The sequence below is a fragment of the Ornithorhynchus anatinus genome, chromosome 2, assembly GCF_004115215.2.
Source record: "Ornithorhynchus anatinus isolate Pmale09 chromosome 2, mOrnAna1.pri.v4, whole genome shotgun sequence".
Lineage (NCBI taxonomy): Eukaryota > Metazoa > Chordata > Mammalia > Monotremata > Ornithorhynchidae > Ornithorhynchus > Ornithorhynchus anatinus.
In genome coordinates this window covers 152,677,200-152,698,064 of record NC_041729.1, presented here as the reverse complement: position 1 = coordinate 152,698,064, position 20,865 = coordinate 152,677,200, and the positions used below count along the sequence as shown (strand labels likewise).

The window sequence follows — 20,865 nt, the reverse complement described above, 5'->3', positions numbered from 1 at the left end:
ATTACCGAGTTTGCCAAAATTAGAATGTAGAAAATAGGACTATTAATACACATGGGCTCTTGAGTGTTCACAAGTATCCAAAAGAATGGATTTTCACCTGTTTTACAATGTTCTGCACACAGTATGCATTCAGTAAATACCACTGATTGATTGATTACTTTCTGCTCACCGCTGCCCAACTGTCAAATATACTGCTACTCTCACACCATAGCACATTATTAAAGTTCTGCATTGACGGCCACCACGTAGGCATTAGAACGCGGCGCTGTATCACACCAGCCTTTGATTTATATTCTGCCATTCTAGCTAATGTGCAATGGCTGCTTCAAACTTCACTTCACTTTACCTAAGTCTTAATGGAGATCATTGTGGCTACAATATTAATTTTAAAATTAAGAAGCTCTAATGGAATGGTGGCGTTTAATTATAATCCTGTATCCAAAAGGGAGTGCAATCTATCATATATGACACAGTAACAGACTCCTTTGTACTCTGCTTTTGATTTGGTTTTATTTTTTTAAAACCATAAGGCTTTTAACAGATAAAATCCTAAATAAATCATTTCCATATCCACTCTAGCCCAGTGAATGAACTCCAAAAATGTGCTTTCCAGCTCATATTTCATTGCTATCACTATTATTCTTTTATTTATGGCACATACAGATCGCTTACTGTATGCCGGACACTGCATTAAGGATTGGGGTCTTGTCTTGTCTTATGCCATCGAGTCGTTTCCGACCCACAGTGACACCACAGACTCATCTCTCTCGGAACGCCCTGCTCCCCATCTGCAATCGTTCTGGAAGTGTATCCACAGAGTTTTCTTGATAAAAATACGGAAGTGGTTTACCATTGCCTCCTTCCGCGCAGTCAACTTGAGTCTCCGCCCTCGACTCTCTCTCGTGCTGCTGCTGCCCAGCACGGGTGGGTTTTGACTTGTAGCAGATGGCCTTCCACTCTTTAGCCACTGCCCAAGCTAGGAATGGAATGGGTAGGCCTCTGCTTGACTCTCCCTTTCATAGCCGAGGCTGGCAGAGTACTGGTAACTCTCCAGGTACGACCCTGAGGGGAAGGACTGGGGTAGATATAAGATGAGACACAATCCTTGTTCGACAAGAGGCAAATGCCCTATCACTGTAATAATAATAATAATAATGTTGGTATTTGTTAAGCGCTTACTATGTGCCAAGCACTGTTCTAAGCGCTGGGGTAGACACAGGGGAATCAGGTTGTCCCATGTGGGGCTCACAGTCTTAATCCCCATTTTACAGATGAGGTAACTGAGGCACAGAGAAGTTAAGTGACTTGCCCAAAGTCACACAGCTGACAAGTGGCCGAGCCTGGATTCGAACCCATGAACTCTGACTCCAAAGCCCGTGCTCTTTCCACTGAGCCATGCTGCTTCTCTACTGTAGACACTACCACCACCACTTCCTCTGTCTCACAAGCTCCTAACCATGGAATTGACCTTTACTCATCTCTCAAATTCAACCTAATCAATGAACCAACAGTATTTATTAAGCATTTACTGTATGCTGAGTAAGGCACACAAGCTTGGAAAGTATAATACAACAGAGTTGGAAGACGCAATCACTCCCACAAGGAGCTTACTACAGTCCACAGGAGGAGTTAACACATTCAACCTGGCACCAAATCTTGTTGGTTCGACCTCCACAACATCTCTAGAATCCATCCTTTCCTCCCCATCTAAACTGTTATCATGTTGATGCAAGCACTGATCCTATCCCACCTTGACGACTGCAAGTCTCCTCACTGACTTCCCTTCCCCCTGTGTCTCCCTTCTCCAGTCCATACTTCACTCTGTGGCCTGACTCATTTCCCTAAAAAAAGTGAAACCCCTATTTTTCCCACTCCTCAAAAACCTTTCAGTGGTTGCCCTACCACCATCTGCCTCAAAGACAACTACATATCACTGCCTTTAAGGCACTCAATCAGCTCTCCCCCTTCTGCAGAATTACAATTTTCTTTCTCCTTCAAAGACCTCTGCCTGAGAGTTGAAAAAACTGCAAAACTTGACTCTCCCCATCCTCCGATGCACAAACCAACTGTGGAATGCTGTGTATAAGAGAATGTCCCTTCCTAACCTTTGCATCAATCGGCTAACATTCCGAGCATGACATTTGATTGTCCCTTCCTCATAAGCACCCTGTAAATAAAAAAGCTATTGTTACAATTCTGGCTTTGAAGTTTAATGTAAGTTCAAATGAATTAACCTGGGTAATCTTTTTCATTACACATTTCCACCTAGCAAGCTTTGCATTCACAAGGATATCAGACATTAATTTTCTTTTCTTCAATTTACTATATTTTGCTCGTCATGCAGAGGATGAGGCGTAAGATACGGGCTACACATAATGAGGTGATATTGAAAGAGATACAAATATATTCTCCCAAATAGCTTCTGACTTAATTTCCCTATCCTTTGTCTTAGACCCAGCCTAAAATAATAATAGTGGTATTTTAGTGGTTATTTGTTAAGTGCTTACTATGTGCAAAGCACTGTTCTAAGCACTGGGGGGGGGGGTTACAAAGTGATCAGATTGTCCCACGTGGAACTCCCAGTTTTAATCCCCATTTTCCAGATGAGGGAACTGAGGCACAGAGCAGTGAAGTGACTTGCCCAAAGTCACACAGCTGGCAAGCTGCAGAGCCGGGATTAGAACCCATGACCTCTGACTCCCAAGCCCAAGCTCTTTTCACTGAGCTTGAGCGATTACTCTGTTCAGATCACTGTTCTTAATTCTTGCACACTAATTTCCCTATCTCCTGTCCTAGGCCCAGTCTCAAATGAAAGGGATATCAATCAGTCAATAAATCATGTTTATTGAGCCCTTACTGAGTGCAGAGCCCTGTACTTAGTTCTTGGGAAAGTACAGTATTACAAAGATGGTGGACACATTCCCTGGACACAAGGAGCTAAGGCTCTAGACGGGGAGATGGACTTTAATATAAAGTAGAGATATGTACATAAGTGCTGTGGGGCTAAGGGTGGGGTGAATAAAAGGTGCAACTCCAAGTGGAAACATGATGCAGAAAGAAGGGAGTGGAAAAAGAGGAAATGAGGGCTTAGTCAAGGAAGGTCTCTTGGAGGACCTGAGATCCAATCACCAACTAACACCCACGTCTACTCATTGCATGTCTCATTTCTAAGAAGTTCATTCATTCAGTAGTATTTATTGAGCACTTACTATGTGCAGAGCACTGTACTAAGCACTTGGAATGTACAATTCGACAACAGAGAGAGACAATCCCTGCCCAATAACAGGTTCACAGTCTAAATGGGGGAGACAGACAGCAAAGCAAAGCAGAACAAAACAAAACAAGACAACATCATCCAGATAAATAGAATCATGGAGATATACACCTCATTAACAAAATAAATAGGGTAATAAATAATATATACAAATAAGCACAGTGCTGAGGGGAGGGGAAGGGGAAAGAGCAGAGGGTGGGACGGGGGGTAGTGGGGAGGGGAGGAGGAGCAGAGGGAAAGGGGGAGCTCAGCCTGGGAAGGCCTCCTGGAAGAGCTGAGCCCTCAGTGTGGTCATTTTTCCCTTTGCTAGTGTCGCGTCACTGTCACAAATTGTATATCAACAAAGGTATGTATTTAGAACGTTCTATGTGCAGAGCACTGTATTAAGCATTTGGGAGAGAGCACAACAGACTAAGTAAATACAGTCTCTGCCCGCAAGGATCTATTAAAGGAGAGAGGTAAACATTTATTAGAATTGCCATGCTCCATGGAGTTACTTTTCAGAAACCTGTCTTGGTTTCATTTCTTAAAAAAAAAAAAAAATATATTGCGCTCATGCATTTTCTTTAAATTTCTCCTTCCACCAAACACAGATATTGGAATGAATCAACTCACTTGGGCTACCAGATTTCTATTTCTATCACATTCACTGCTTTGGGAAGAAGGAAATAATGGAGGAAAAGAACCAGCCTTTGACATTGTCCTTTCTGATTTGCTGGTCCTTGAGGTACAGGAGCCATTAGAACAGCGCTTGGCACATAGTAAGTGCTTAACAAATACCAACATTATTATTATTAGAGTGAACACATGGTCTGGTGGATAAAGCATGGGCCTGGGAGCCAGAAGGTCATGGGTTCTAATCCAGCTCTGCCACTTGTCTGCTGTGTGACCTTGGGCAAGTCATTTCATTTCTCTGGGCCTCCCTTACCTCATCTGTAAAATGAGGATTGAGACTGTGACGCCCACGTGGAACTGGGACTGTGTCCAATCCGATTCGCTTGTATCCACTTCAGCGCTTAGTACAGTGTAAGCACATAGTAAGCACTTAACAAATACCATATATAATTATTATTACCATTTTATTGTCCCAAAGCTTAAATCTTATCCTTGGTCAGGAAATCACAGAGTTCAGTGAGATGATAGGCACATTGTCGTCACAACCATAACAGGGACTATCCAAATTAGATTCTGGGGTGAAGGAGATTGGGAAATCAGCCAAAGGATTCCGCTGCAATACGCAGCATGCTTGGAAGACTAACCTTACCCCTCGACCTGTTCATCCCCAATTAATTTCCCAGCAGCCTGAACTGTATCATCCAACCACTTTGTCTTTATATGAGGATGCTATTATTTTGCCCACTTTAGCTGTGAATATTTTTTATATTCGTCTCTTCCATTAGCGTATAAGCTACCTGTAAGCAGGGGATGTGTCATTTCATTATACTGTGGTTCCCAAGTGGGTGCTCAAAAAGCACAATTATTTCTAATACTCTGACAGAATCTCTTGGACATCAGGCAGTTCAGAATCCACAACAAGAATGTGAGTTAACTCTGGGCTGGTGACAAAGACTGGATGCAGTATCTGTGATATGTCGGCTTTATAGTGTATTACCTTTACCTCTTGGAGATAATTCTTGTGGCGATAAACGAGATGATACATGTAAGTCTTTGAAGAAGAATGAAGATTGCTCCTTCAGGCACACGGAGGAGATTTTTGTATGGATTTTTTGAATGAAACAGAAGCACCCACGCTGATGACCGATACTCCAAGCCTCTGCGCTTATGCCCCATTCTTATCTACAGCTCCAAATGGCCCTGTGCCTCCCTCAGATAATGCATCTTAAAAGAATAATATGCACTGTCCTTACCCCATTCCATTCACTCACGATTAAATCTTTATAAGTACCCTGGTAAGGACCTAAGGCAACTCATTCCTTTTGTTGCAAAAAATAATTGGAGTTAGTATGATCAGCATGCAGTCTGGTAATACTCAAAATTTTGGTTAGCAAAATAATCCCCGGAACAGAAATTCATCAAGGGTCTAATACATCAATTAAAGAGATTTAGGAGTTAAATAATAATAATAATAATAATAACCACAGTATTGGTTAAGTGCTTACTATGTGCCAAGCACTGTTCTAAGCACTGGGATATAAAACAAGGTTATCAGGTTGTTCCACGTGGGGCTCACAGTCTTAAACCCTATTTTACAGATGAGGTAACTGAGGTACAGAGAAGTTAAGTGATTTGTTCGAAGTCACACAGCTGACAAGTGGTGGAGTTGGGATTAGAGCCCACATCCTCTGACTCCCAAGCCCAGGCTCTAAAGGCTGGAATTGAAAAGCAGTCAATGCTCATTAAATACCATTCATTGATTTTATGGACTCCTTGAGTGGCCACTGATTTTTGGAGAACTCTCTTCCTAAACTGGGCTTCCATTTCCCCATCTGTAAAATGGGGATTCCTTCCTACCTAGACTGCAAACCCCAAGTGAGAGTGGGACTGTGTCAGAGCTGATTATCTTATATATACCTTAGCCTGTAACACAGTAATTGGCAGTTATTAAGCACTTAACATATATATTATGTTGCTATTACTAATGGTATTTGTTAAGTGCTTACTGTGTGCTAGGATCTGTTCTAAGGGCTGGGGTAGACACAAGGTAACCAGGTTGGGACACAGTTCCTGTACCACATGGGGCTCACACTCTTACTCCATTCTAAAAACTACAGTTCTTGGCATAGGATAAGCATTCAATAAATGCTACTGACTGATAAGGAATATTACTTTATAGAAATCTTAGCACTGCTTTTAAGGTGCACTTGAATCAGAGAGGATTAATCAATCCATCAATCAATTAATTGAATATATTTAGCACTGTACTATGTGCAGAGCAGTGTATTAAAGTGCTTGGGAGAGAACAATATATCAGAGTTGGTAGACACATTCCCTGCCCACGGTGAGTTTACAGTCTATAGGGGAGACAGTCATTAATATAAATGAATAAATTATGGATGTGTACATTGCTGTTCGGTTGGGGGGGATGAATAATGGGTGCAAAGCCAAGTTACTGTTGCTTCAGTTTTCTGCAGGAAATGAATGGGTGTGTCCTAAATTTCTGAAGTTTACATAGATTTTTTTAAAGAAAATATTGTTTTCAGGGAATTTAAAAACATCTTTTGTGTTTATTCCATCCCCTTATATTTCTTTTATCCCAAATATATTTATACTTTTATTCATTTACCTTTGAGTAGTTAAAAAAAGTGACATTTTATAGCATCTTTACAAAATACAAACACTGCTTACAAAAGCCTGTCATTCATTTATGCTTTTCCCGAAATATAGAGGAAAGAATGACATATTCTTTACTAATGTGTGCTTCTGGAAAGTTGAACGAGTACCGTGCAAATTAATATTGAGTTAAGAAATCAATCAATGTTATCGATTGGAGTTAGTGTGCACCTCTTGGACTCTCCAAAACTCCTATCAATCTTCCAGTCACTGTTGCTTTTCCCGCAGTAACCCGCAACATCAACGACCTCCTGATGGTGAATCTCACCCAGTTCCAGATCGATCTCTGCGAGAAGCCCCTTCCAGTTCCCCGGGGCCTGTGGGCTGCTCTGTCTGTCTCCTCCACAGTCAGGCCAAGGGGGTTTCAAGTGAGGTCATTCATTAGAGAAGCAGCGTGGCTCAGTGGAAAGAGCCCAGGCTTGGTAGCCAGAGGTCACGGGTTCGAATCCAAGCTCTGCCACTTGTCAGCTGTGTGACTGTGGGCAAGTCACTTAACTTCTCTGTGCCTCAGTTACCTCATCTGTAAAATGGGGATTAAGACTGTGAACCTCACGTGGGACAACCTGGTTACCCTGTATGTACCTCAGCGCTTAGAACAGTGCTCTGCACATAGTAAGCGCTTAACAAATACCAACATTATTATTGGTCCTTAGCTATCGAGGCTCCATCAAGAGTGGCCTCTTTCGGGAGCAATCAGCTCTGTTATTCTGAAGGTGCAGTGGCCACCTGAAAAGTTCCATTCAATTTGGTAAGTGACTTTGTCTCTCCTTGAAGCAGCATGGCTCAGTGGAAAAGAGCCTGGGCTTTGGAGTCAGAGGTCATGAGTTCGACTCCCTGCTCTGCCACTTGTCAGCTGTGTGACTGTGGGCAAGTCACTTTTCTCTGTGCCTCAGTTACCTCATCTTTAAAATGGGGATTAACTGTGAGCCTCACATGGGACGACCTGATTACCCTGTATTTACCCCAGTGCTTAGAACAGTGCTCTGCACATAGTAAGCGCTTAACAAATACCAACCTTATTATTATTTGACAGAGGTGGTGATTGGTCTCACTGACCCTGTGGTCAGTCTTGAAAATTGAGGGGAGCTGGTCCTGGGAGGGTACTTACGGGGCCTGGAGATGATCAATGGAACTGCCCATTCTGGCCATGAGCAAGAGGCTCCCTCTAGTCCGTTACTCAGCATGCCCTGACTTTGCAACTCATAGCTTCCTGAGAGGCAGGAAGCCCAGGCAGGGTGTTATTACTTGACTCAGTCCTGGTGCGGCAGCTGGGAATGTGCAGGAATGTGCCTTTCTCCCTGGGGAATGGCTGGCTGCAACAGGAGAGGAGCCAACTCGAACCAGATCATTTGGTTGATCTTGTGATCCTTTTTCTGGTCCTTTGAGAAGCAGCATGCCTAGTGAATACAGCAGGGGCCTGGGAGTCAGAAGAAACTGAGTTCTAATCCTGGCTCCGCCACACGGCTGCTGTATGACTTCGAGTAAGTCACTTCACTTCTCAGTGTGTCAGGTCCCTCATCTGTAAAATGGGGATTAATAATGTGAGCCTTATGTGGGACAGGGACAGAGTCCAAACCAATTATCTTGCATCTACCCCTGGGCTTAGAACAGTGCCTGGTACGTAGTAAGCACTTAACAAATGCCACGGTTATTATTATTATTCCTCTTCTTTTCCATCTGCCACTTCCTTCCCCCCTGCACTTCATCATCCTTTCTCCTGTTCTGACTCCTAGTCCTAACGAATAGCTCCCAGGGAACTTTCTCCAGGCAATCAGCTATTTGGAGGTCATGTCCCAAATGGAGGCGATTCTAGTTCATGTATTTTATTTAGTTAAGCTTCATTTGTCAAATGCTAAATAATGCAACTTCCTCCCTCCCCCTAAATTTCGACTGTAGACTCATTGTTGTGGATAGGAAATGTGTCTTTGTACTGTTATATTATACTCTTCCAAGCACTCAGTACTGTGCTCTGCACACAGTAAGCATGTAATAAACAAGATTGACTGCACAGACTTTTAATCTGAAGGTCCAGGGTTCACATCCCTGTTCAGGTGGAAGGATTTTGAGAGATAGTGTTGCCTAGTGGACAGAGCACAACCCTGGAATCTGAAGGACCTGTGTTCTAATCCCGACCCCACCACTTTGCTGTGTGACCTTGGGCAAGTGGCTTCACTTCTCAATGCCTCAGTTCCCTCATCCTCACCTTAAAAATGATTAAGACTGTGAGCCCTATGTGGGACAAAGACTGTGTCCAACCCAATAACCCGGTATCTATCCCAGCACTTAGTACTATGCCTGGCACATAGTAAGCACTTAACAAATACCATCATCATTATTACTATTACATCACTGTGGTGAGGAGGTGAGACAGCCAGAAGTAGGGCAAGGCCCACTTGGGCCACACCATCAGTGGGGAAGCTTCCTGATGGGAAAAACACTTTGGGTACATTTTGTGATGGACAGACTCAGCAGGAATCCAGAAAATAGCTGATTGACATGGGCGGCAAATTGCACAGAGGTCCCCAAAGCACTTCGCCTGCTGAGTCACCATGGTCTAGCAGAGTAGCAGCATTAAGTTGTGGTCACTTTGGTCCTAACTGGCATCATTACATGAATTCTTGGGGTCGCTTAGCAATGTGACCTTGGCCATAACACTGTAAACCTGGGGTTCACCTTGACTTGGCTCTCTCATTCAACACACATATCCAGTCTGTCACTAAATCCCGTCAGTCTCACCTTCACAACATCGCTAAAATCTTCCCTTTCCCCTCCATCCAAACTGCTATCACATTAATATAATCACTCATCTTTATCCTGCCTAGATTACTGCATCAGTCTCCTTTACCTCCCAACCTTCTGCCTCTCCCCACTCCAGTCCATACTTCACTCCGTTGCCACATTATCTTTTTACATAAACGCTTGCAGCATGTCACCCCACCTCCTCAAAAATCTCCAGTGGTTGTCTGTCCACCTCCATATCAGTCAAAATCGTCTCATCTTTGGCTTTAAAACACTCAATCACCTTGCCTCCTCTTACCTCATCTTACTTCTCTCCTTCTACAATGCAGCTCGCACACTTAGCTCCTCTGGTGCTAAACTTCTCATTGTGTCTCGATCTCGCCTATCTCGCTGCCAACCCCTGGCCCATGGCCCACCTCTGTCCTGGAATGCCTTCCCTCCTCAAATCCGCCAGATAATTACTCTCCTTCCCCTTCAAAGACTTACTGATAGTACATCTCCTCCAAGAGGCCTTCCCAGACTAAGCCCCACTTTTCATCACCTCCCACTCTCTTCTGCATTGCCCTGACTTGCTCCCTTTACTCTCCCCGCCCCAACCCCACAGCACTTATGTATATATCTGTAATTTTATTTATTTATATTGATGCCTGTTTACTTGTATTGATGTCTATCTCCCCCTCTTCTAGACATAAGCTTGTTGTGGGCAGGGACCTTCTCTCTTTATTGCCGTATTGTACTTTCCCAAGTGCTTAGCACACTGCTCTGCACACAGTAAGCACTCCGTAAATACGACTGAATTGAAGTGAATATCCTACACCCCTGCATAATGCTTGTTGCCTCAAGCCACTGGCAAACCAGAGAGTGCAAATGGCACCGACAAAATAACTAGAATCAAATCCTTTGCACAGGTTCTTGGTCCCAAAGACTTGAGACCGGACCAAAACTCGCCTGTCATTTATGACTCCGACATAATGCAATCCATCAATCAATCGTTTTTATTGAACACTTAGTGTCTGTAGGGCACTATACTAAGTGCTTTCAATTATTAAAGTGTTTATGAACCCAAATGAGCAGTCACAAATCCCTCACAGAGGTTACAGTGCCAGATTCACGGATGAAAAAAAAATCAAGAACCCCACGTTACAGCCAATTCATTGTATATATGACCTAAGGATACAGTCATTATGGTTTGATACGTTACCCCAGGTTGTAGCTATCCCCAAATCTATACAGTCCGGTTGATGCAGCCAATATTATCTGACACCTAAACAGTACAAAGCAACACTGCTAAGGTGCCAAAAGAAACAAAGAAATTATGGTCTCTCCAGCACAAACTAAAATCTGCGGCTAAGAAATGTTTCATGGGTTTTAGACAGCAGAGTTATCTAAAGTCAATGAAGAAGACCTCGAGGAACAGAGTTCAAAGGTGTGAAGAAGTATTCAGGATAAGTTGACCAGCTACAAGAAGACAGCTGTGGTTTAAGTGAAATTGGACATACTCTTCACTTACGTGGAAAAAAAGAACATCGTTCTAGTCATCAGACCAAGTTTCTGCTTTTTCTGCATTTAACCTTACTTCAATTTGTTATTCAGTTAATGTTGTGACATTAGCCTAGGAAGCACTTTAACATAGACTTAATTAAATTAAGGTAATCAATTAATAAATGAAATTAGATTAATTAATCAATAGTTTAATTATCCTTAATATAGTGGTAGCAATAGTAGGAATAGTATTTATTCATTTCTTACTCTGGGCAGAGCACTGTAATACCTGCTGGGAAAGAGTATACATGTGGGAATTGGACACGGAATCTGTCCATCAAGGGGCTCACATTTATTAAGCATTTACTTTGGGTGGAACAATGAATTAAGTGCTGGGAACACAGCCAAAGAATCAGATACGGTCCCTGAACTGGAGGATAGAGTACGGGCTTGGAAGTCAGAAAGACCAGGGCTCTAATCCTGGCTCTGCCACATCTGCAGTGTGACCTTGAGCAAGTCACTTCACTTCTCTGACCCTCAGTTAAGAGCAAAATGAGGATTAAGAGTGTGATCCCTATGTGGGACAGGGACTGTGTCCAACCTGATTAACCTGTATCTACTCCAGTGCTTAGAACAATGCTTGGCACATAGTAAGCGCTTAATAAGTACCACAGTTATCATCATTATTGATCTAAAATAAGGTGGAGAGCAGCGAGGAGACAAACACAGGAAAAGAGATGGAATAATATAAATGCAAAACACATAAAAGTGCATAGTCCAACAAGTCTGGGGAAAAAAAGGGCCTGTAGGTACCACAATAGATTCCCTCTCTGGTTATCCAAAATCCAGTCACAGTGTAACAGGATTGAGCATTCAAAGAAAGTTCATATCATTTCTATGGAGGTTTTGGAAGAAATTAAATTCTATTATCAAATATTAATTATTAAATGGTCAACGTCAACTTATATGGCTAGATTATGATTGGTATATTTGTTGAGAGATTACTATGTGTTAAGCACTGTCTGAAGCACTGGTGTAGACACAAGAAAACCATGTAGGATACAGCCTCTGGTCAATATGGGACTCACTAAGTAGAAGTAAACGTACATACACATTTATGGGAAAATATACCTCATGATGCAGTCATTCACAATACATCCAAGTTTGAGGAACAGTTCAAGAATGAATTGTAGGGCCCATCTATACTCCAAAGCCACAAAAATCACTACGGCATTAATAATACTGATGATGATGATAATAATGCATTTGTTATGCTCTTATTGTGTGCAACGCACTGAACCAAATCCTGAGATAGATACAAGATTTTCAGGTCAGGCAGAGTAGCTGACCCAAATGGGACTCACAGCCTAAATAGAGGCAGAACAGATATTGTATCCTCATTTTACAGATGAGGACACCGTGGTACTGAAAAGTGACGTGACATGCCCAGGTGACACAGCAGGCCTCTGATTCCCTCACCTGTTCTCTTCCACTAGGCCAGCTTATGCCTCCTAATAAATAACTTTTTCTCTAACTTCTTACTCTATTATTTGAAGCTAAACTATCACTTTGCAAGTGTAACTCTAACGGTGGGGACTCTTTATATTTCACAGTATCAAATTTAAGTAAAGAATGTAATATCAACATTCAAATGAAATTGTTATATTTCTATTATTAAGGAGCAGCTGTCTATGTTCTTGGGTTTTCATATTTCAAATACATTTTTATTATGATCATCCAACTGAAATTTGATAAAGAGATTTAAGACTCTCTCCCAGGGAATATATATTGGGTATAGGTACTCTATCCTTGAGTGGATTAAATTACTCAGTGTTTAGGAAGGAGTATAAAAATAAACAAACCAAGGAGAATGCAATGCTGTGACTGAAAATATCCAGTCCATTACCAAGTTAAAATAATTTTAGGCAATGAGTTTTTATATACTTTGCTGCTAGTACATCAGTGTCAAAAAACAGTGAACATCAAAATATTATTCACTGCATTATTCTGACAAAATTTCATTAATGAAATTGTGATGCACCATATCTTTAATTTACACGGCTTCCCGAAAAAAACCTGCATGATGTGATTAGAGATTTATATGTATACCGGTTCAGAGTTTGCATCTTGGATTCACTCCAGGCTCAAACAAAGCCTCAATGGGAGTCATTTACTTTCAAAGTAATTATAATCAATAATTCTGGAAGCTTCCACCACAATATAAAACCAGAGTCAAGCATAAGAAAAAGATTTTCTTGAAACAATTAGAAGAGGCAGAGAGATTCCTATCTTGATATGATCTATTTGTTGATTCCCTACATAATGTAACTTCCAAATATATTAAAAAGATGATTAAGCATCACAAACTAGACTGACTCTAAATAGCAAGTAATTGTTGAAATTTGCATACAGCTTTAAACATAGCATGGCACAAAGGAACCATAAAAATGTATTAAGGACATTGAAAAGTAAAATGGTAAAAGTCTAATTTAAATTAAACTGATACAAATGCAACGCCAACATTTTATGTTGCTAACAGTGTGTTGTTTTGAAATTTATGGCAATTATTTCCTCCGGGGATTTGCAGATCTGTCTCAAATGAAATCCAAGCTGGCTAACAGGAATTTACATCCCACTCCCCAAAACACATGGTTCAAATGGATTCAAATTAATTCATTCAATAGTATATATTGAGCACTTACTATGTGCAGAGCATTTAGTACTTAGTACTATACTAAGTGCTTGGAATGTACAATTCGGCAACAGATAGAGACAATCCCTGTCCAATGGCATGATTACGTCACTTTTTTTTTCCACCATCAGAACCTGCCTTTCTCATCTGAAGATGATCCTCTTTGGCAAAGGATTAATTGGACAAACTAAAGAAGTAAATATGAATTAGAAACTGTGGCATACTTTCTCACAATACAAACCCATCTCAAAATACAATACTGACTAAATGATTGGATGCTATCCCACCTCGATTACTGTATCAGCCTCCTTGCTGACCTCCCTGTCTCCTCTCTCTCCCCACTCCGGTCTATACTTTGCTCTGCTGCCCATATCACCTTTCTACAAAAACGTTCATTCCACATTTCCCCACTCCTCAAGAACCTCCAGAGGTTGCCCATCCACCTCCAAATAAAACAGCAACTCCTACTGGCTTTATATAACTCAATCACCTAACCCCCTCCTACCTTAACTCACTGCTCTCCTACTATAACCCAGGCTCAACACTTTGCTCCTCTAATGCCACTGTAGCGTGATTTCATCTATCTGGCAAAAATGCCACATAACACCTCTGACCTGGAACACACTCCCTCTTTATAGCCGACAGAAGATCACTTTCCCCACCTTCGAATCCCTATTTCTTGATTTTTTTTTTTAATGGTATTTGTAAAGCACTAAGAACCAGGCACTGTACTAACTGCTGGAATAGATACAAGCTAATCAGGTTGGACACAATCCATGCTCCACATAGGGCTCATAAACTTGAATCCCAATTTTACAAATGAGGTAACTGACGCACAGAGAATATAAGTGACTTGCCCAAGGTCAAACAGCAGACATTTGGTGGAGCTGAGATTAGAACCCAGTTCCTTCTGCTCCTAGCTCCACCTCTATGGACTAGGCCATGCTGCTTCTTATTGAAGGCACATCTCCTCCAAGAGGCCTTCCCTGGCTAAGTCCTCATTTCTTCTTCTTCCGCTTTCCTCTACATCACCCTTCCCCTTTGATTTGCACCCTTTATTCACCTCTCCCTCAGGCCCACAGCACTTGCAATATGATTTAGTGGAAAGAGTGTGGTTTGGGAGTCAGAGGACATGGGTTCAAATCCTGCCTCCACCACTTGTCTGCTGTGTGAGCTTGGGTAGGTCACTTAACTTCTCTTTGCCTCAGTTACCTCATCTGTAAAATGGGGATTAAAAGCGTGAGCCCCAAGTGGAACAACCTGATTACCCTGTATCTACACCAGTGCTTAGAACAGTGCTATGCACATAGTAAGCCCTTAACAAATACCATAATTATTATTATTATGTACATATCCATAATTTATCAATTTATATTAATGTCTGTCTCCCCATCTAGACAGTAAACCCACTGAGGCCAGGTAATAATAATGTTGGCATTTGTTAAGCGCTTACTATGTGCAGAGCACTGCTCTAAGCACTGGGGGAGATACAGGGTAATCAGGTTGTCCCATGTGAGGCTCACAGTTAATCCCCATTTTACAGATGAAGTAACTGAGGCACCGAGAAGTTAAGTGACTTGCCCACAGTCACACAGCTGACTGTGTCCACCCTCTCTGTTATACTGTTCTCTCCCAAGTGCTTAGTACCGTGCTCTGCATATAGTAAGTGCTCGATAAACATGATCGATTGGTGTGAAATGACTGATCAATCGCTCCTCCAGAGATGCCACAACTCGAATTTGTTTTTATACATTGATGTAAAAGGGGGTTTATATCCATTAGGACTGCAAGGTGGCTTCCTAGACAGCAATGCTAAATTCCTTCATTGAAATTAAATTGTCATTTTTCTTCCAAGGAAGACAGGGAGGGTCTCTTCATCATTTAAAATCTTGTTCTGCATTTACTGGAGTTTCCTTCATTCAGATGCTCACATCCTGACAGGACTAATAAACATTACTTCGAAACAACCACAGCATATTCAGAACTGAGAAGATAAAATTGATTAGCAAATGCTTTTTTAAATATGTTTAATTGGGCATAGATTTTAGAGTACCTTTGGAGTACATTCCAGGCTTCAAAGGACCTGCCTTTGATGAGTTTACTAAGGGAATTAGCAACATTGTTTTTTTTTCTTTTGTATATGCTAAGTGCTTACCACGTGCCAAGCACTGTACTATGCACTGGGATAGATGAAAGTTAACCGGGTTGCTCACAGTCTTAATCCCCATTTTACAGATGAGGTAACTGAGGCACAGTGAAGTTAAGAGACTTGCCCACGGTTACACAGAGACAACAAGCAGAACCTGGAATTAGAATCAAGGCCATACAGCTAAACAAGAGAGGAACTTTCCTATAAAACTTAACAGTCATGCTATGCTATGTTGTGTTTCAACAGGTATTCTCACCTGACATATCCAATTTGAATTTATTTAAAATCCTAGAGATGTTAACCCAGACAAGAAACAATACTACTCTACAGGGTTTTAAATGTTTCTTTGTAGCTGGGCTTATCTATACTTGAAATACAGGCTCTCTCAAAATACCTAATTGGAATGACATAACCTTCCTTAGATATGAGTTAAATCCTAGATGGAAATACCTCAAAATATGCTTCCTTTGTTACTGTTATGCATTAATTGCTTACTATGTGTCAAGAACTGTTCTAAGTGTTGGGATAGATACACGTTAATCAGGCCAGATATAGTCCCTGTCCCATTGTGGCTCAGTGGAAAGAGCACGGGGTTAGGAGTCAGAGGTTATGGGTTCTAATCCCAGCTCTGCCACCTGTTAGTTGTGTGACTTTGGGCAAGTCACTTGACTTCTCTGTGCCTCAGTTACTTCATCTGTAAAATGGGGATTAAGACTGTGAGCCTCACGTGGGACAACCTGATTACCCTGTATCTACCCCAGCGCTTAGAACAGTGCTCGGCACATAGTAAGTGCTTCACAAATATCAACAATATTATTATTATTATTATTATTATATGGGGCTGACAGTCAAATCAATCAGTCAGTGGTTTTTCATGAGCCCTTACTATATGCAGAGCACTGTACTAAACACCTGGGAGGACAATAAAAAAGTTGGAAGACACATTCCCTGTCCACAACAAGCTTATAGTCTAGAGAGGGAGACACACATTGATATGAACAGATAAAAAATGGATGTGTACATAAGTGTTGTGGGGCTGAGAAGCGCTTAGTACAGTGCTCTGCACATAGTAAGTGCTCAATAAATACTATTGAATGAATGAATGAGAAAGTGATGAATAAAAGGTACAAATCCAAGTGCAATAGGGATGCAGAAAGGGTGGGAAAAGTAAGGGCTTAGACAGGAAAGGTATTTTGGAGTAAATGTGATTTTAATAAGGCTTTGAAGATAGAGAGAAAGTGATGGTCTGTAGGGTGTGAAAGGGGCGGGAGTTCTGGGACAGAGGCAGGACATAGTCGAGGTGTGAGCAACAAGATGGGTGATATGAAGATACAGTGAGTAAGTTGGTTGGCATTAGAGGAGTGAAGTGTATGGTCTCGATTGCAGTAAAAAATCAGGTAGGTAAGGTTGGAGAGGGCAAGGTGATTGAGAGCTTTATAGCCTAAGGAAAGGAGTTTCAATTTGATGTGGAGGTGGATGGGCAACCACTGGAGGTTCTTGAGGAGTGGGGAAGCATGGACTGAACAGTTTTGCAGAAAAGTGATCTAGGCAGCAGAGTGAAGTATGTGCTAGAGTGGGGAGAGACAGGAGTCAGGGAGGTTAGCAAGGAGGCTGATGTATTCATTCATTCAATCATATTTACTGAGCACTTACTGTGTGCAGAGCACTCTACTAAGCATTTGGGAGAGTACAGTACAACAATAAACAGACACATTCCCTGCTCACAGTGAGTTTACAATCTAGAGTGGTGGGAGATGGACATTAATATAAATAAATAAATTACAGATATGTACATAAGTGCTGTGGGGCTGGGAGCAGGGGAGAACAAAGGGAGCATATCAGGATGACGTAGAAGGGGGTAGCAGAGGAAAAGGGCAGACTTAGTCAAGGAAGGCATCTTGGAGATGTGTCTTCAATAAGGCTTTGAAGGTGGAAGAGTAATTGTCTGTCAGATTTAAGGAGGGAGGGTGCTCCAGGCCAGAAGTAGGACTTGGGCCAGGGGTCAGAGGAGAGGCAGCCGAGATTGAGGCACAGTGAGAAGTTTAGCATCAGAAGAATGAAGTGGCTGGGCTGTTTTGTAGGAGAGTAGGGAGATGAGGTTGGAGGAGGCAAGGTGATTGAGTGCTTTAAAACCAACAGTGAGGAGTTTTCTTTGATACAGAGGTGGATGGGCACCACTGGAGTTTTTTGAGTAGTGGGGAAACATGTCTTGAACTTTTCTGTAGAAAAATTATCTAATGAATGAAGTACGACTGGAGTGGGAAGAGACAGGAGGCTGGGAGGTCAGCATGGAGGTTGATGCAGTAATCCAGGAGGAATAGGATGAGTGATTATATTAATGTAGTAGCAGTTTGGATGGAGAGGAAAGGGCGGATTTTAATGATGTTGCAAAGGTGGGACTGACAGGATTTAGTAATGGATTAAATGGGTGGGTTGAATGAGAGAGATGCAGTAGTCAAGGTGAGATAGAGTAAATGCTTGGATTAATGAGATGGCAGGATGGAGAGGAAAGGGAAGTTTTTAGGAATGTTGTGAAGGTTGAACTGACAGGATTTAGTGACAGTTTGAATGAGAAAAGTGAATCAAGGATAATGGCAAGATTATGGGCCTGTGAGTCAGGGAAGTTGATGGTGCTTTTTACAGTGATGGGAATGTCAGCAGGTGGATAGGGAGATGAGGAGTTCTGTAATGGACATGTTAAGCTTGAAGTGTCAGTGGGACATCCAAGTACAGATGCCTTGAAGGCATGAGGAAATATGAGACTGCAGAGAAGTAGAAAGATCAGGTCCAGACATGTAAACTTGGGAATAACCTGCATAGAGATGGTAGCTGAAGCCGTGAGAGTGAATGAGTCTTCCTAGGAAGTGGGTGTAGTTGCTAGAATAGCAGGGGACCCACAACTGAGCTTTAAGGGACTCCCAAAGTTAGGGGGTGGGAGACAGAGAAGGAGCAAATGAAAGAGAATGAGAAGGAATGGCCAGAGAGAAGGGAGAAAAGACGGGAGAGGACAGCGTCAGTGAAACTAAGGTTGGACAGTGTTTTCAGGAGAAGGGGGCGATCCACAGAGTCAAAGGCAGCTGAGAAGTTGAGTAGGATTATGATGGAATATAGGCCATTGGATTTGGCAAGAAGGTCTCTGGGGACTCTGAGAGGGTGGAAGCTGGATTACAGGGGTTCAAATGGAGAATTGGAGGCAAGGAAGTAGAGGTAATGGTGTAGACAACTTGCTCAAGGAGTTTGGAGAGAAATGGTAAAAGGGAGATGGTGTGATACCCAGAGGAAGTTGTGGGGTCAAGGGAGTTTGAGACACAGATGAAGGAAGAGATAGGAGGGAGATCTCCTCTTGAGATACGGCTGGGAAAGGTGAGAGGGTTGGAGAATGGGGAGAAGGAGAGAGAGACTGGAGGGTGGCAGAGGAGATGACACCTGAAGATTTCAACTTTCTAAATAAAATACATTGCAAGAAATTCGGGGCAAGAAATGGGGGAGGTGGAAGAATCAGGTATTGACTCCCCATTTTACAGTAGAAGAAACTGAGGCAGGAGAAGTAAAGTGACTTGAACAAGGTTACAGCAGACAAGTGGCAGAGCTGAGAACAGAACCCAGGTCCTCTGGCTTCCAGGCTCATACTTTATCCACTAAGTCACACTACTTTCTTTTCTCAATGAAACACTATTTAGCATCAGTTACTATTACCATCAATTTAGCATCAATTACCATCAATTATCATTCACATCCCTTTTATTTCTCTATTTTCTGCATAATAAGATTCTATCTATATGGGGAAGCAACGCAGTTTACTGGAAAGTGCACGGGCTTGGGTTTTGGGTTCTAATAGACTGTAAGCCCATCTCTGGGCAGGGATTGTCTCTGTTGCCAAATTGTACATTCCAAGCGCTTAGTACAGTGCTCTGCACATAGTAAGCGCTCAATAAATACTACTGAATGAATGAATTCTGGATCCACCACTTGTCAACTGTGTGACTTTGGGCAAGTCACAGGTTCTCTGTGCCTCAATTACCTCATCTGTAAAATGGGGATTAAGACTGTGAGCCCCTTGTGGGACAACCTGATAACCTTGTATCTATCCCAGCACTTAGAACAGTGCTTGGCACACAATAAGTGCTTAACAAATGCTATCATCATTATTATTACCTACTTACTTCCTACAATCTCTGTGTCCTGTACTGATTTGCATCATTAAGTGCTGTGGAGTCATTTCCGATTCACAGTGACTCCATGGATCCATTTTCTCCAGAATGCCCTTTTCTCTGCCACAATCCACAACCTTTCTAACGGTTCTTCTGTTATCGTAGTTATGGTCTATATTCATCTAGCTGCTGGTCTGCCTCTTCTCCATTTTCCATTTTCCTAGCATTAGTGTCTTCTCCAGAGAATTAGTCCTCCTGATTACGTGTCCAAGATATGCTAATCTAAGTCGAGTTATTTCGCCTTCCAAAAACCACTTTGGCTTAATTTGCTCTAAAATCCATTTGTTTGTTTCTCAGGCAGTCCATCGTATTCTCAAAGGCCTTCTCCAACACATTTCAAAAACATTGATGTTCTTTCTTTCCTGTTTTTTTGTTTTTGTTTTTACTGTCCAGCTTTCAGATCCATACCTTGTCACTGGAAACACCATAGAATTAACAATTTGCATTTTGGGAGCAATTGTTACAACAGCACATTTCATGACTTTTTCCAGGCTCTTCATAGCTAGTCTTCCTAATATTAATTTTCAGCGTACTGATTTATACTTTATTCAAATGGTTTGTCGTATGGATTATCGGCTTTCCCATTCTCTTTCCTTCCACTTCTCTGCTATGTCACCTTGGGCAAGTCACTTACTTCTCTGTGCCTCAGTTTTCTCATTTCTAAAATGGGGATTCCCTCCTACCTATACTGTAAGCTCTGTAAGGGACAGGGACTATATCCAACTTGATTACTTTCTCCAACCCCTAGAAAAGTGCTACGCATAGAGTAAGCATTTAAATATTGTTATTATTATTATTTCATTCTGGGTAAAACAGAGGAAAAAGGCTCTCTATTTATTCTCATTTTAGTCTTCGAATGATAATCAGATGATTGATTTATCTTGTTGAATATGAGAAGGAGTTATTCTTAATAAAAATTAATATACTTAATATGAGTCTAGGGATTCACCTGGGACAGTAAGCACAATAAATAAAAAATCCTGCCGAAAACCATCTATCTTAAAGGATTCTGCTAAAAACCTTTGGC

At 41.8% G+C, this 20,865-nt stretch overlaps 1 protein-coding gene and 1 non-coding gene across 5 annotated transcripts in view; both read right to left on the bottom strand.

Annotated features, from left to right (window-relative positions):
* The window catches only part of TMEM117 (transmembrane protein 117), a 537,883-nt gene that overhangs the window by 297,516 nt on the left and 219,502 nt on the right, over positions 1-20,865 (bottom strand). The gene's annotated exons all lie outside the window — the stretch shown is intronic.
* Positions 935-1,072, bottom strand: LOC114809625. Its single transcript, XR_003757401.1, has one exon. It is a non-coding gene; the product is annotated as a small nucleolar RNA SNORA7 (small nucleolar RNA).